Here is a 17,701-nt window from a genome sequence, read left to right on the forward strand (position 1 = left end):
GAGAAACGCTTTATTTCGCAAAAACAGTGCGTTTCTGATAGTTACATGCATTTAAATTTAGTTCTTGCCCGACACAAAGTATAGGTTTTAATTTGTGAATAACTTGAAAGCCTGGGTGGATACGTGGTTATACTATAAAAGGAATCAGTAAAAGGAATCAGTAAAAGGAATCAGTAATAAAAAAAAAAACACTGGTTCATATTTCAATTAAATATGAACAGGTTCCTTAAATGTACGCAGTTCAGATCTGATTTAATTTAATTTCCTTCACACAGCACATTCGTCCAGGCTGACAGGTAAACATAGAATTAATCTCAGGTAACATGACTCATAGTCGAGATTCAGTAAGAAAGATTGCTAGCTCTAATATTATTACTACACAATCCAAGGACACACCAACAGCTCAGATTTCTAGAACTATTTAAACAAATGTCCTCAGAATATTCAATTCAGGTTCACAGTGGGAGGGGGAGGGTGGGGGTGGGGGGGAGGGGGTCGTGGAATTTTTAAAATAAAGTCTGCAACACAGAAAGAGCTGTGATCATGCTATTTATTACTGCACACAGGAGAGCCAACACACATCAAACATTACAGTTCAGTCATGTCAGCGCTGCCACAGAAGTGGTGCTCCTGCATTCCAAGGAAGAGCGAGGAAGTTACAAACTGATCCTACCACACTTCACGTGTCTCGCTATGAAACATAAAGGATCAATGGTTATGCTGTTTTGTGCCCTTGGCCTTATCAGCACCTGTAAAGGGAGTTGTTTTCTCAAACTGCTGACGCTGAAGTAAGTTCATCTAGTTTTAGAAACTTTCACTGAACAGTCTATAACAGTGTCACAACTTCATATAAATAGCTGTAACGTTTGATTTCTATCAAACGTTACAGCTATTTATAGCTGTCAGACACACATATTTATGGCTTTATCTTATAGACTTCAAAATCCCCGTGCTGGGCAAACAGGTTTTGCAGCTGTGTGAGCTAAGATTTTCAGCCGGAAAAGGGTGGAGTGCCCACTCCAGGTCGGGGATGAGTTCCTGCCCCAAGTGGAGGAGTTCAAGTATCTCGGGGTCTTGTTCGCGAGTGAGCCGGAGATCGACAGACGGATTGGGGCTGCAGCTGCAGTAATGCAGACGCTGCACCGGTCCGTCGTGGTGAAGAGGGAGCTGAGTGTAAAAGCGAAGCTCTCAATTTACCGGTCGATCTACGTCCCTACCCTCACCTATGGCCACGAGCTGTGGGTAGTGACCGAAAGAACGAGATCACGGATACAAGCGGCAGAAATGAGCTTCCTCCGAAGGGTGGCTGGCCTCCCCCGTAGAGATAGGGTGAAAAGTTCAGCCATCCGGGAGGGGCTCAGAGTAGAGCAGCTGCTGCTCCACATCGAAAGGAGCCAGCTGAGGTGGTTCGGGCATCTGACAAGGATGCCCCTTGGGCGCCTCCTGGGTGAGGTGTTCCAGGCATGTCCCACCGGAAGGAGGCCCCGGGGCAGACCCAGGACACGCTGGAGAGATTATATCTCTCGGCTGGCCTGGGAACGCCTTGGTATTCCCCCGGATAAGCTGGAGGAGGTGGCTGGGGAGAGGGAGGTCTGGGCCTCTTTGCTTAGGCTGCTGCCCCCGCGACCCGGCATCGGATAAAGCGGATGAAAATGGATGGATGGATGGATGGATGGATGCATGGATGGATGGATGGATGGATGGATGGATGGATGGCTTTATCTTATAGACTTCAATATCCCCGTGCTGGGCAAACAGGTTTTGCAGCTGTGTGAGCTAAGATTTTCAAGTTATTCACATAATGAAAACCTATACTTTGTTTCGTGCGAGTTCCCCATTCAAATGAATTGAAATCGCCAGAAACGCACTGTCTTGACTAAATAAAGCGTTTTTGTACAACTTACTATAAATAGCTGTAACTTTTGATAGACGACTCAGACACACATGTTTATGGCTTTATCTTATAGAATTCAATATCCCCGTGCTGGGCAAACAGGTTTTGCAGCTGTTTGAGCTAATATTTTCAAGTTAATCACATAATGAAAACTTATACTTTGTTTCGGGCGAGTTCCCCATTCAAATGAATTGAAATCGCCAGAAACGCACTGTCTTGACGAAATAAAGCGTTTTTGTACAACTTCATATAAATAGCTGTCATGAACCGACGTTCCACGCACAAGCTGGACCCAGGAGCAGAACACACACACAGCGGTACGAGAGAACAAAAAATAAACTTTATTATAACTGAGGGTGTCCCGGGAGGGTAGAAGGGAAAAAAACGCAAGGAACCAGAAAAACCGAGGGACCGGGAGGTGAATCGCGCAGGAACGCCGAGAGCGGGACTGTGGGAGGGTGAAACAGAAAAAGGAAAAAAGGATTATTGGGGTGCGGGGAAAACGGCAGCATACGAGGGGAAGTAGAGTACGCGTCTTACGATGATAGCGGGGCCGAGGGATCTGGAGGGAGGGGTGAGGGTGCGTGGGGAGAAGCTTCAGAAAGGACGAGGCGGCTGGGGCTGATTGTGATCCAAATTCCGGACAGGCAGGTGGACAGGCTGGTGGCTCAAACACGCCGAGCTGTGATCGCTGAAGGACGACTACGGACTGGCGTGGAGCAGCAGGCTGGGCAGGATTAAATAGTCCACCTGGTGATCGCCCGGGATGGGATGCAGGTGTGGAGTTAGCAGCCACGCCCACGGGAGTGGGCATCCCATCCGCACCTCGGACGCCGGGCCGTGGACCATGACAATAGCTGTAACTTTTGATAGATGACTCAGACTCACATATTTATGGATTTATCTTATAGAATTCAATATCCCCGTGCTGGGCAAACAGGTTTTGCAGCTGTTTGAGCTAAGATTTTCAAGTTATTCACATAATGAAAACCTATACTTTGTTTCGTGCGAGAACTCCAATCAAATGCATGTAATAGTCAGAAACGCACTGTCTTGACGAAATAAAGCGTTTTTGTACAACTTCATATGAATAGCTGTAACTTTTGATAGAAGACTCAGACACACATATTTATGGCTTTATCTTATAGAATTCAATATCCTCGTGCTGGGCAAACAGGTTTTAAAGCTGTGTGAGCTAAGATTTTCAAGTTATTCACATAATGAAAACCTATACTTTTGTTTCGGGCGAATTCCCCATTCAAATGCATATAACAGTGAGAAACGCACTGTCTTGGCGAAAGAAAGCGTTTTTCATCAACTTCATATAAATAGCTGTAATTTTTGATAGAAGACTCAGACACACATGTTTATGGCTTTATCTTATAGACTTCAATATCCCCGTGCTGGGCAAACAGGTTTTAAAACTGTTTGAGCTAAGATTTTCAAGTTATTCACATAATGAACACCTATACTTTGTTTCGTGCGATTTCCCCATTCAAATGCATGTAATCGTAAGAAACGCACTGTCTTGACGAAATAAAGTCTTTTTGTACAACTTCATATAAATAGCTGTAACTTTTGATAGAAGACTAAGACACCCATATTTATGGCTTTGCCTTATAGAATACAGCATCTGCGTGCGGGGCAAATTGGTTATGCAGCCATTTGAGCTAAGATTTTAAAGTTATTCCCATAATGAAAACCTACACTTTTTTTCGGGCGATTTCCCCATTCAAATGCATGTAATCGTAAGAAACGCACTGTCTTGACGAAATATCCACCGGATTCCAGCCAGAGTGGATTCTGGAGTCTTCCACGCTCCTGTTAGTGATCCTCCATCTGGATGGATGATAACAACCTTCTGAACAGTCTAGCAGGAGATGGCCCATATCTATGGGACTGATTTGTGCTAATAACGTCCATTGTATGGACTGATAACGGCCTAAGCGGGTGAATAAAGTCACCCAGTAGCTAGCTGTGCCATTACCCAGCATACACCACTCCCTCCGTAAATGCAATAAACGATACAAAAGTATCGTTCTACCTGTTTTTCAGGTAGTTGTTTACATTACATAATTTATTGTGTTCTGTATACATCACTACAATGTGATTTGGAAAATGTCTAAATATACCGACAACAGGCACTTCCGCAGCAATCTCCTCACTCGGAGGACCCTTCACGTCAATTCCCGACGCGAGAGGGGTACCCTGCGCGTCCATAAGTGAAGCAGAGGGAGCCTGACCATGCGTCACACGTTTGACGAGTTGGGAGTGAGAACGTGTTGGATGTCCAGATATACTTTAATGGAAGTTAACAGCAGCTCAACAGTACAGCAGTAGGCATACTTAACGAATGTGGGAGGGGTGGACAGACGTGTGGTTCTGAATAACAAGAAACAAGGAGAAACAATTTTCACATGTAAATATAACAATCGTCACTTCCCAACATCATGCCAATATAATGAACTGTAACACAAATAATCAGCTGAATGCTCTGACATAAGAAAGTCCCACAATCCCATTTGAACAAGCAGGAAACAAGAATATCTGCATATCTCAGGCAACAGAAAAGACCTAATGCCCCCAAATTAGGAAAGGTCAGCAATTATATGGTCTTCAGTGCCCTCTAGTGGCTAAATAACCCAACTGCAGTGCACAGATACAACCCGCAACAAATGCTACGGTGGTAAGTCACACGCCTCTACCCATCTCGATAAATCTCCTAGCATAAACCCCTTGTAATTAACATCAAAGTACCACCCGTGCTATAAGTAGAAATGGACTCGTAGAACTGGAGGGATTTTGACTCACATTTGCACAGCAACGCACACGTTTGTCCACCCGTCCCACATTCGTTAAGTATGCCTACTGCTGTACTGTTGAGCTGCTGTTAACTTCCATTAAAGTATATCCGGACATCACTCTCTGTGCCCCACTCTCTGACTGGAGTTTAAGTCCTGAGGGAGCTATCATCCCAGCATCCTAGAGATAACTCTCTAACAGAGTCTTCTATCAAAACTTACAGCTATTTATATGAAGTTGTACAAAAACGCTTTATTTCGTCAAGACAGTGCGTTTCTTACGATTACATGCATTTGAATGGGCAACTCGCCCGAAACAAAGTATAGGTTTTCATTATGTGAATAACTTTAAAATCTTAGCTCAAAAACACTTGTAGCCACACTGAGCCAGCCAAACAGGCACAGGGACCATGACAGAATCCTTTAGAAAATGACGGAAATCATGAAATAGATGTTCACTATTACACCTTCTACATTGAATCAAATATTTTGCAAAAAAATTTTAAAAACAAAAAAAACATTTCAGAACACATATCTGATCAAAAATAACAAAATATTGAAAGCATTTTCTTTAAGCATTTCCTTGCTCTTGCTCTTGACGAAGGCATTCACACTTTTCTCCTCTCCTCCTCTTGTGTTTTTTGTATTACTTTTCCCTGGAACATTCTCACAGTCTGTTCTCTAAAACCTAAAAGAGGAATTATGGATTGGATCAACTGGTCCCTAAATGCAATTGACACCCCTTTCTCAACGAGAAGTTTGGGCTTGGGTGAGCCTGAGTGCTGAAGATATCTAACCATGGTAACAGGGTTCTGGCTCATCGGAGCTGGCTTGGCCCTGACTTATCGAAGAATTAAGAAAGCAGAACCGGCTGTTCAAATCCCCACAAGGCTGCCCGCTGGGATTGGAATGATGGGAGAGGTGTGAGTTTCTCAAAATGGGCTCACTGAGTCAGGATAAGATCTTGGAGAGGCTACGGCTGCTGTGAATACTCAGAATAAGATCTCTGACTGCAGACTGGATACATCACGGAAGGGCTAGCTCAGAATAACATCTCTGGGCGCAAATTGGATGACATCTCGGGGAGGCACACTGCCGTGAGTTCTCAGAAATCGGCTCCTTGAGCACAAGAAATGACAACATCACAGAGTGCGAGTATGCCGAAGCTCGCGGCTCTCCAAAGGGAGATTGCGATACCAGTGTTGGACTGTAGAACTGCTTTGAAATTCATATGAGCTGTTCGCACTAAAGTAAAAACCACCATCACTTCATGCGGATACCCCCTTTGGCACCAGCTGCGGTCTCAAGGCTGGAGCTGAACAACAACACCCTGATAACGACTGTGTTTAGTCTGTTCCTTCACATTCCATGCAAGGCCACCTGGGTTGGCTGGAAGACTGTTTACTTAGCCTAGCAGGGCGAAGGACACTGTCTCAGCTGAACTCTGGAAACGCACACACATACATATACACTGATATGCACACACTCATCCCCCCTCCCTTTCCAAATGCCTTCGATGCTTATTCCCTTCCGATGCTGCACCCTTTACCCACCCCTGTTGCTTGTCATGTGTTTCTTTGGTGTATTAAGAGTTTTTCATGTGCTATGTGCAGAGGTGTTTTTTTTTCTCCTTATCTTTCCTCGTGTGGTGCATTTTCCATTGTTATACCTCTCTGACCTGTCTTGCCCATGTGATGTTTTGCGTAATGTATGTATGGTCGGAAGGGTAAGATGGAGCTGGCACGGCTGGCAGCCTTAACTCAATTTCCCTCGGGATGAATAAAGTATTATCAATCAATCAATAGGATAAAATGACAGCTCTGTTGTCAATCAAACAGAAACTGAGACAGGCAGAAGAATAAACAGACAGAAAGACAACCATATCAAAGACAGATGCACATGCACATGAAAAGACTAAAGTGAGACAAAGATTATATGTTCATACTCAACAGTGTAAATAAACTTCTGAAGTGCTGTTAAACAATTGGATTTTAATCCTGAAGAACAATCACTTCTTGTCAAATTGATGTCTTAAAACATCAATTTGACTGACGCAGCTAAATTTGGAAATATTAAAACCTTAAAAAGTTAATATTCAATGCTCACTTTGAATCAGCAGAGAGACCAATACAAAAGATAAAACCACAAACTCATACAGCATAATGTGTTCACACCCTGCCAAAGACGTAAGTGTTACCTAAGGCAAAATCAAACATCTCCTTGAACAACTGGTATGAAACATGCAGTGGCAGCCTAATGCAGTTAACACACGTGTTGGCAAGAGGGAAAATTGGTGTAGAAGAGAAGTCGTCATCTCCTCTATGAATGAACTCAATCAAGGGTGCTGGGGAAAAGCCAATAGGTGGCACCGCAGTTGCTCCAGTTGCAAAGGCCAATAGCTTCTCTAACTTGGAATGTCCTTCTTCTTCTGCATAAAACAGAGAAGGAAATAAATGTTATAAGGTAACTTCATATTAGATTATTTTGCCAGAATAATTTGTCAGTGAGTATTAATCTAAAGCAAGAATCTTTGAAAGACTGTTATTGTAATGACTATAGAACACGCTTTTCATCCTTCAACAGCTTCAAAAACTATGTAAAAATGTTACTACAACCAAGAGGGTAATTAAGAAGCAGCAGAAGCTGTGGTGTTATTGTTATACAAGTATGTTATTTAAAGTAAAGTTTTCAGAAATGCAGAACTATAAATCGCTATATCTGTTTATTGTACACTAAAGTGCCAATTACCTTCTGTAGCTTGGAGATAGTCCCTCCAGAATGTAACAACCATCTCCTCAGCAGTTCTTCTGTTGCTTCCTTCTGGAGATAGATGAATGTTGAAAATGATGAATGTTAATAGATGAATGTTAATAATTATGCAATTTCAGGTTTCTAAGTTAACTGCATATAATCAATTTGGCAATTTGAATTGTATTAGGTTATTAAACTGGCCATTTTGATTAATAGGTAAGATTTCTATCACTATTTTAATTAATCTGAAAAACACAGAATACCCAAATACCTTTGAATAGGACCCTGTGGATGACCTGAAATATGACAATGTCATGTACCAGCAGATCCCTGTCTCTTACTCTATGTTCACACTGCACCGGAGAAGACAAACGAGAAAGCATGGTGGGGGAAACTGGAGACAGCGAGTCAATGGACAGAAACTGAGGTTTTGGACTTGATTAGCATATGGGGAGACAATTCTTCTTCAACTTGGAACTCTTCGACTTTTTCAAAGAGTACCGAATCAGCTATGTCTTCCAGGGTGGATTTGCTGAATTTCCAACTAGAAAAGAAAATACTGTTGGTGACAGAAAGTTAGGTGGTGGACCACCATGTACCAAGCTCACTGCAATGGCTCTGCCAGAGATGTAGTACCAGTACCCTCAGAGAGCTGCAAAGCAACAGAATAAAGGGAAAAGCAAAACTGTCAGTAATGTTGCCTGTAAAAATAAATATCAGTTAAAAAGTTTACACTATTACTGTAGCTTGCCTCCACCAGTGTGTGAATGTGAGAGTGAATGAATAGTGGTATCGTAAAGCGCTTTGGGTGCCTTGAAAAGCGCTATATAAATCCAATCCATTATTATTATTATTATTATTAATATTAGAAAAATAGGTAATTACCAGTACTGTCAAGAGCCAAGTTCTTGCAGTTTTCTTTCCCCTCAAACATGGCTGACCTGGCAATGGTGTCCATTGATAGTCTTCCCTCCTTGGCCCGCCTAAATCAACCCCTTCCTCATTTTTCCCCATATCATCTGAGATTTTCACACTGATCATCAAGTTGGGATCATAAGATATCCTTTGAAAACCACGCAAGGCTCCTTCCCACACAGCAGAGCGGGGAAAAAAGCGTCTGGACTTCTTTAAGTTGCTTAAAGATGTTTTCACCTCTCATCCGACAAGCTTCTTCAGTTCTAAGGGTCAAATGGTGGAGAGTCCCAGATTTAAACCCAGTGGGAGTATCCCCCCAAACCCTGGCTGATTGTGACCCACACTTGTTTTCACACCTTGCCTCATGTGAGTAGGTAGAGGATCATCAGGGTGTCCTTTTGTCCCTCTTTGGGGACTCTCCAAGCTCGCAATTATAGCTTGATTTAAATTGTCCTCATCTGAAGAATCGCCGGAAAAAGATACCATGAGAGTTAATTATGAAGTGATTATTTCAGAAAAAGTGCGGCAGAGGGTAAAGATCAATTTACCTCGAGATGTTTTGTACGGTAGAATGGGGGAAAAGAGCCTTCGCGGCAGATACACCAGGCCTACACATTTTCTCCAGGCAAGGCGCTGTACCACAGCCTCAAGTTCGCCTCCGTAAAGGGCAGAGCGAGGGGACAGAGGTTCGGGAGCGTCTTAGCTCTGCAGGAACTTTTTGACCTCCTCGTTTGATTTTTCATTTTGGTCTATTCGTGCTCCCTCATCACGACCGTGTGGACGCAGTAAGCATTTCTCCCGGAGCTCACATTGGTAGTAGTGATGGGAATTCCAGCTCTTTTTTAGAGAGCCATCTCTTTCGGCTCAACTCAATAAAAAGAGCCGGCTCTTTCGGCTCCCAACCAGCTCTTCAGGTTGTTTTGTTGCTTTAATTAATTTATTATCAACAACAATATAAAATTATGCACAAAAGGAATTACTAATGTTAAAAAAAAAACGTGTTTTTATTTATAAATGTTTATATATACGGTGGCCCCTAGAGACAAAGCAGAGAGAGAAAGAGAGCCACAAGCCACAACACAATAAAATATAAATTAAAATATGCAAAACAAAAAGAAGATGCACTTTCTCTTTCACATAAGCCTGGGATGATTTTTTGGAGAGTGTTTTCCTGCCTGGAATTGCACACATAGGATTCACAGCATGTGTAAACTTTCTGAATTCTTTCTCATCTGCAACTACAAATAATTGTGGATGATTACTATACCTTTCTAATGTGACGATGTTGTCTCTTGTTGTTGTCCCTGGCTCTCTTTCTCTCTCTTTCCCTCCCGCTCTGTTCCTGTGCTACTGTGAGTTTACTACTGGCCGGAGTCAGAGGGCAGATCTCCTTGGACCTGTGGCACTTAGGACACCTGTGATAAAAGCATCCCAGAAACTCCCAGACCCACCTCTCTCCCTCTCTCTCCGAGTAACCGTCTACAAAGTATGGGCCTATTTTTTCTCTCTCTTTCCGCCTTTAACGTGTATGGAATAGGGATTTTAGCTTCCCACTCCAACCACTGAATGGACGCGTGTGAGTAAGCTTTGGACAGACGCCAGTAGTTTTCGGGGGAGGGGATGGCCATAGTGTTTTTGGGAAACACAGAAGTTATAGTGACGGGTCACAACCTCGTTTTGATTTTGTACCCGAGATCCTCAGTGCTGATGCTCCGCAGGCTGCTCCTCCTTCTCCTGCCACCCCTGCCGGTAATGATGCTGCACTTATCTTTGAATCGTTTACACTTTTTTAAATTTATTTATAGGGCTGATTCATACGTTCAACGAGGCAGAGAGCTTTATTAATACAACATCAGATTGTGACATATCCAGTTTTATGTAAATTATCTTAAAAATGTAATTGAACAAATTTTTTTAAATTTATAGGATCGGTTCATCCCGGTCAATTACCTCCGAGTCTCCTGACGTGCAGCCCGCAAGGTTTGGGTGTAATAGGAGGGAGAGCTAGGGATGCTTCAACTCCCTCTGTTGGGTACCATAAGCGTGAAAGAAAAAAAACAGAGAATGTATTCTTTTTTTAAGCGCGAATTGATCAAACCTTTCTACAACACGTTATACCACTCCAGATCGGGAGGGGCAATATAGCATGGATCGGTTGAATGACTACGTCATATCCTGTGTATTTAAAAAAAGAAAAAACTCAATTCGATTTACCTTCCTCCTCCTCTGCCGGATTGTCTATAGTGGTGACCCAGCTAGATATATTCCTGATTCCCTTTGTCAAGAAATAAAAAAGAAAAAGAAAAAGAAAAGAAAAACACAACAAAAAGCGACAATGTAGTACACGATAATACCGCTCAAGGTCGGAAGGAGCGCTAGAGCCAGGATCGGATGAATTACATGTCATATCCTTGTATTTAAAAAATGAAGGACCCTAAGACCCTTCATCAGGAACTCAGTGGAGATGTGGTGGACAATACTAGAGGCCAACTTCAAGCCCATAGCACAAGTCACCATCAGGTGCGGGATCTACCAAGGAGATTCTCTGTCCCCACTACTGTTCTGCATAGGCCTAGACCCCCTCAATGAGATCATTGACAAGACTGGCTACAGATACCGACTACGGAGATCTCTGTCCATAACAGTGCAGTCCTAGGAACAGCTAAGATACTGCGCAGGACCCTCAAGCTCCCAGGCTGCTAGACCCCCTGCAGGGCAATTTACACACATATATATATTGTATATATACAATTTCCAGATGGAAAAGGGAATAGTGAAGGGCAGCAGCAATGGTGTCTGATGGGACCTATTGGGTCGGTAGACATACTGCAGGGGATCCAGAGTGTCTGGAATGTTAGTGTCTGGAATAGGCCAGTACCACTCTGTAGCACCTGACAGTACTGTGTGACGCGGTCCAGCAGATCCAGAAGCGTGTGCTCATGATGACTCCTCCGACTACAACGGTGCACTTGGATAGGCCAAACCGGTCCCCCATTGTTATGCCAAAGGTTGTAAAGGTATTGCTGTACAATGGAGACCGAACACTGGAGACTCTTGCAATACTAGATGATGGCTCAGAATGAAGCATCATTTTACCACAAGCTGTTCAACGCTTGAACCCCTCAGTCTGAGACACTTACCGTGCAGACTGTCCACCAAGAGGTAGTGTAGCTTCGCAGTGCCTCAGTTTCCTTCCAAGTATCCTCCCCCGACAAATCTGGGGAGAAGTATCATATACACAAGGCATTCACCGCTGATGCTCTTGGTCTCTCAGAACATTCGCATCCAGTGAAGATTCTCCAGCGTCACTATAAACACTTGAGTGACTTACCTCTGCCTTTGGTAGACCATGTTCAACCTCTGCTGCTTATCGGCGCTGACATGCCTCATCTCCTGACACCCACAGAACCAGTTCATTTGGGTCCAACAGGGGGACCCATTGCTGTCTATACCAAGCTTGGTTGGTTGCTGGACGTACAACACCACAGCACTGGCCAAGAAATCACAGCAGCGTCTCTTCTTTCTCCGCAAACTAAGAAGAGCAGGAGCTCCAGCCCCCATCATGTACACTTTCTACAGAGGCACCATCGAGAGCATCCTGTCGAGCTGCATCACTGTGTGGTTTGGAGCCTGCAATGCGTCCTGCCATAGAACCCTCCAACGCATAGTGAGAGCTGCAGAGAGGATCATTGGTGTCTCTCTCCCCTCCCTCCAGGACATTTACAGCACCCGTCTCACTAAAAAAGCCCTTTGCATAGCGGCTGATCCCACGCACCCAATGCAAAGCTTCTTCAAGCTGCTGCCGTCAGGGAGGAGACTGCGGAGTCTCCAGGCCAGGACCAGCAGACTGAAGGACAGCTTCATCCATCAGGCTGTCAGGAAGCTTAACTCCCTCCCGATTCTGCCCCCCTCTCCCCTCCTCTCCACCACGGTCTCACTGAACTCTGTCACACACACACACACACTCACTCTCTGACGCACTCACTGGCCTGCTCCAGTCACTTTGTGGAGCATTGGACTGCTTAAGCATTGGACCTCATAAGACTTTGTTGTTACACTATCTCTTACCGTACACTACTAAATCCCCATTTGCACTATTTGCCTATTTTGCACCACTATGCCTTCTTACTTGAATATTGTATATTGTATATTGCATAGCTTTTTTTTTTGTTATACGTAAAATTGTATTGTATTTATTTAAATTTTTACTTTTTAATTATTTTATTTGCATTTTTCTAATCACTAGGGTTTGAGAGTAACGCAATTTCTATTCTGTGTATGTCCTGTACATGTGGCAGAATTGACAAATAAAGTTGACTTGACTTGACTTGACTTGCTCCAAGGTCCTACCAGCATTGACCAGACCCCTGCATCCGAGCAGCAGTGCCTGTTCACAACAACAGTGCCAACCTGCGAGCCTTTCAGAAATGTTGAGCATCTTTGGCAGATTGATATGCTGCCTTATGTGAGCGAGAAGCAGGTAACTCAATCGACGCAAGATCAGCAAGCTCTAAAACCTACTCCAACACCAACCATCTGGGTCATTGTTGATGGGATACAGAGGTATGCCACACCACTGCTTTGTTGCGCCAACTCCACCACGCTTCAAATACAGACATCGACACACTGAGGAATGTCTACAAAACACTCACCTGTCAGTACGATTGTCTAGGTTATACAGTATAGTGCCACACAAGCCAAGATTCTGTTACAGGATCTTTGGAAGGAACAGCTCGGCTGGGATGACCCAATCCAGCCACCCAGCCTTCGTGACAGATGGCTTGCCTGGGAACAGGAGATTCCTGATCTTATCCAGATGGAAATCCCTAGATGTTATGCACCAGTGTCTGCTGATTCATCTGCTTCAAGCAGAGATCAAAAGAAGTCTATGTTGCCTTTTTACTGGCTAGATCAGAAACAAAGAAACACATGAGGAGGAAACAGCAGGAGCTGTGTGAGGCTACTAAAGGCAGGGCTATAACATTTTTCTGTCATCATTTTATTATAGATAAAGTGCTGGAGTTGTTAGGTGTGGATAATTAAATTATAGTTTATTGCAATAGCAAGTTGTGCCTTGTTCTCAGATAGACAGCAAGTGGAGAGTGATATATGAAATGATGGGATGGAAGGAAGAAGAGAAGCAAAGAGTGAATCACAGGCAGAGCCTAAATTATTTCTCAGTTTTTTGTGTCCTTATGGTTCCAAGCGCTGTCACCAATCTTTGCATTTTGTTATTATCTCATGATACTTGTTTAATCAGCTACCATCTCTCCTATGGACTTTTTAATGTCTACAGTCTCAGATCAACACAGCCCTGCCCTCCAGCACTATTCACAGCAACCCCTCAACAGCAACATTGTACTGTGGCTGTAGCTCAGAGCTACGTCAGAGCAGGTCAGCCACTAATCAGAAGGTCGGTGGTTCGATCCCAGGCTGCCTCCTGGCTGCATGCCAAATATCCTTGGGCAAGATACTAACCCCATGTTTGCCTACTGGTGGTGGTCAGAGGGCCCAGTGGCGCCAGTGTCTGGCAGCCTCGCCTCTGTCAGTGCGCCCCAGGGCAGCTGTGGCTACAATGTAGCTTGCTATCGCCAGTGTGTGTGAATGGGTGAATGACTGAATGTAGTGTAAAGCGCTTTGGGGTCCTTAAGGACTAGAAAAGCGCTATACAAATGCAGGCCATTTACCATGTACCCATCAGGTAAAACATCGGCTACGTTTGCTTTGCCGTGTTGCCCATATTAGATTCTTGATGAATGTGTGTTGTTGTTATTCAGCCTGGTTCAATATGCCCCTTTTTAACTTTGAGCACCCGCCCCTTTAAACCTCTCTGCACGGCCCTGTGCTATATCATAAACTATGATATAAATAGGGAGGTCCTATTAACATGTTTAGTTTTAAAGGACACCTTCCTGCCTTTAGTCTCCTTCATGAGCAGTATTAGTTTTCTTCTAACATCCAGAAGTCTGCACGATGTGTTTCATAGTTTGTAACAAACATTTGACAGGTAAACATAACATGACCAGCTGTGGCTACAACCGTAGCTTGCCTCCACCAGTGTGTGAATGTGAGAGTGAATGAATAGTGGCATTGTAAAGCGCTTTGGGTGCCTTGAAAAGCGCTATATAAATCCAATCCATTATTATTATTATTATGACCGAAAAAGCAAAAAAAAAAAGAGAGAGAGAGAGAGAGTGTTGACATAAGAAGAGAAAATGCTCTCAATTATGGAGACAGGCAAATGGTTCATTTATGTTTGATGTGTGTTTATTCCTCCCTAAATATCGTCGGTGAAGTTTGCCATGCACGTCAGATTTTCCTGCGCATTTTTATACCTCTGCCAACAGAGAGAGAAAAAAATCACATTCTAACAGACAGCTGGTGCTTAGAATACAGTTGAATAACTATTAAAAAACAGATGATATAATATTTCTGTCCAGGTTGCAGACTTCATGATGAGCATGCTGTTGCAAACTCTGCTCCTCTCGGTGGAAATGCGCCTTCTCTTTCCTCTTTGTATAAAAACATTTTAAAAGTCAGTTTAATCTCAAAATTCACTGTTAAATCCAAAACACACCAGATAAAGAAAAGCGAATAGTTCAGTCTAACACATGTGCCAGTGAACCATTAAACGTCTGTGAAACTATGCAGTTATGAAACGTAACTTTAACCTCAGCCAAACCGATTTGCTCAGTTGTAAATAAAACAGCGAAGTAAACGTGACCCGACAGACAGAACCTGAGTGAATGAAGTCCAGCGTTTAACCACTGAGAGCTAAAACTCAGCTGAGGTTTCAAAGCTGTGTGCCGGTGATTGGACATCAGCCGCTGATGAAGCTGTTCGCCTATAAAGTGCTCTGTAAGGAAACAAGCTCCAGCAGTTCTGCGCTCGGGGAAAACACTACATTTAATTATCTTGTGCAGAAAAATGCGCTGACATTGCTTTATATCGAGCACCGGTTGCCCAGTTAAACTGTGACTATCACCAGGTAACGTAGGCGTGTTTCTTGAATTAGCAGCAGGTGTTAAACAGCTGACAGATGAGGAGGAGGATGCATGCAGGTAAACTGAGGGTCTGTTGAGCTGATCGCTGGTTTCGTGAGAAAAATGTCAGCTCGTTCTTTATGTTACAGAAGCACAGAGACACAAGACCAGGCGGAAAGAGACGATCGTTCGGTGAAAATGAGAATCTGCGAATGCAACATGTGGAACACGGAGAGTGGAATATGTAAACAAACCGGTTAACGTAACCCCCTGGGTGCACTCTGCATGCTAATTGTTAGCAGAGCTAGTGAAATCTCTGAAAACATCTGAGCACTTTTGCAAACATGTTCTATGTTGACAACCTGACCAGACGTATGGCGCGACATTCGCGGCTAAAACACTGTTAAAAGTGTAGTTGGTGACAGAAAAACGGGGTATTTTAAAACTACACCACCACCATTGCTGCCTGTGATTTGATCTGCATTCTGGGATACCTGGCTGCACAAGCCTACACAAGCAATCGATTATCTAGGATCGACCTGTTTTGACGTACTTTGCACGGCAACCAATCAAATGTTAGAGAAGCTGCATGGGCAGCGTTAACCCCGCCCCCTGAGTTTGATGGGTGAGGCTGACAGATAAAATTATTTCAAGATGAGAGCCAGGGAAAAGGGTAACACCACCTGGGTCTGGGTGCAGTTCCCCCCTCCAGGGGCAAGGGTACCTAGACCCGGTTTGTAGAGTACGCTTGGGGAGTGTGATCGTGTGTACAACGTCTCTTTATGTCTGTCTCCACGTTGGTTGAGTGTGGAGTAAGTGCATATGAGAGCATGAGGGTGGGAATGGATGTTTGTGTCTGTGTGTGCCTGTATGTCTGTGTCTATATGTCAGGTTGGGTATCAGACGCCACCTCGCTGGGGACATCTCAGGCCCTCCAAGGTTTGGAGGCCTATCTCCACCCACCACCACTTCCCCTGCCAGTGGCGGACTCCCTCAGGCGTCGGTGCGTTGGTGGTTCTTTGTGTCTGGGGGTGGGCGTCCAGGTACACACCGGCTCACTCCTTGGCGGCCGCTTATCGGGGCCTGGAGCCTGGGGCTCGCTCGGGCCACTTCGGGGGTGGGGTGCCCCCGTCTCTCGGCCTGGGGCTCGGTCACTCAGGCACGGCTGGCTGCCGGCGGAGCTCACGGGCGCGTCACTGCAACCCCCCCTGGCTTCTGCTCCGCGGCTGCTGAGTGAGCCCTCATCTGGGACTCTCCTCAGCTCTTACTGGGACAGTGGCGCGGCTGCCCCTCTGTTGGTCTTCCTTGGTCTCTTGTGTTCTGGGGGCCTCTAGATGTCTGGAGTTTTGATCTCCTCCATACCTGCTTCATACCCTGGAGGACGGGGCTGTGGCTCCCCACACTCCCTAGCAGATCGTTACATGGAGAAACCTTTGGAATGCAAACATGCTGATCCACACAGGTATGCACACAGGTGTACACACGGGTATTCAGACGCGGACTACAGCTTTCTTGGCTGCTGCCTCAAAGCACATTGTGCGCTGTCTATCTTGCGTGCTGCACAATATCGTTTATTATTTAGTATCTACTGATATCTACTGCTAGCTAGTTTATTGTGATGGTGCCGTGTTTTTTTTTATTATGTTGCTCTTTGTTGTTTGCTTTCTCTTCTGTTTTTTTTCTCCATACAGGTGACCCAGGTGTTTTTTTTTCTTCCCCCCCTTCTCACCGTCTCTTCTCCCCTTTGGTTTTCTTTCTCTCCCTCTCTTTCTTTCATTCTTTCTCCCTGTCCTATCCCCCAGTCATGCCTGTCCCGTTTATAGCAACTGAAAATGAAATAAATTCATAATTATAATAAAGGTCAATCAAATGGACCAATATGGCAAGGCCATGATGATCCACTTGGTAAAATAAATCCGCTTGGCATCTTTCTTGGCCTTAAGACAACAATTCTGATGGCTAAAGATCCAAACAGGACACAAAAAAAAAGATGAGAGCCAGGCGCCAGGACTGCCGAAATGAAATAAATAAATATATCATTAAATAATTAATTAAATGTGTCAATAATTAATTAAATGTGTCAATAATTAATTAAAATGTGAACTACATAAATAATTAATTAAATGTGTCAATAATTAATTGATTACATGTGTCATAACTATTTATTTAATTAATTAATTTCAATTTTAATTAATTATTGACACATTTAATTAATTATTTAATGGTGTATTTAATTAATTCATTATGGCAGTCCTGGCGTTCCATACTGATGTTGATTGCGATTTTAGTTCAATTATTGTCATTATTAAGCCTGTTTTTTGTGAGATGTTATAAGTGTGTAGTATGTGTGTATCATA

At 43.9% G+C, this 17,701-nt stretch overlaps 1 non-coding gene across 1 annotated transcript; it reads right to left on the bottom strand.

Annotated features, from left to right (window-relative positions):
• Positions 1-4,821: 4,821 nt before the first annotated feature.
• LOC111501460 (uncharacterized) lies at positions 4,822-9,147 on the bottom strand. The gene is made up of 5 exons (XR_013094300.1): positions 8,910-9,147; positions 8,332-8,819; positions 7,718-8,098; positions 7,444-7,515; positions 4,822-7,123 (listed from the first exon to the last, which is right to left on the bottom strand). It is a non-coding gene; the product is annotated as an uncharacterized LOC111501460 (transcript).
• Positions 9,148-17,701: the final 8,554 nt, after the last annotated feature.

This window comes from Maylandia zebra, linkage group LG18, assembly GCF_041146795.1.
Source record: "Maylandia zebra isolate NMK-2024a linkage group LG18, Mzebra_GT3a, whole genome shotgun sequence".
Taxonomy (NCBI): Eukaryota; Metazoa; Chordata; class Actinopteri; order Cichliformes; family Cichlidae; genus Maylandia; species Maylandia zebra.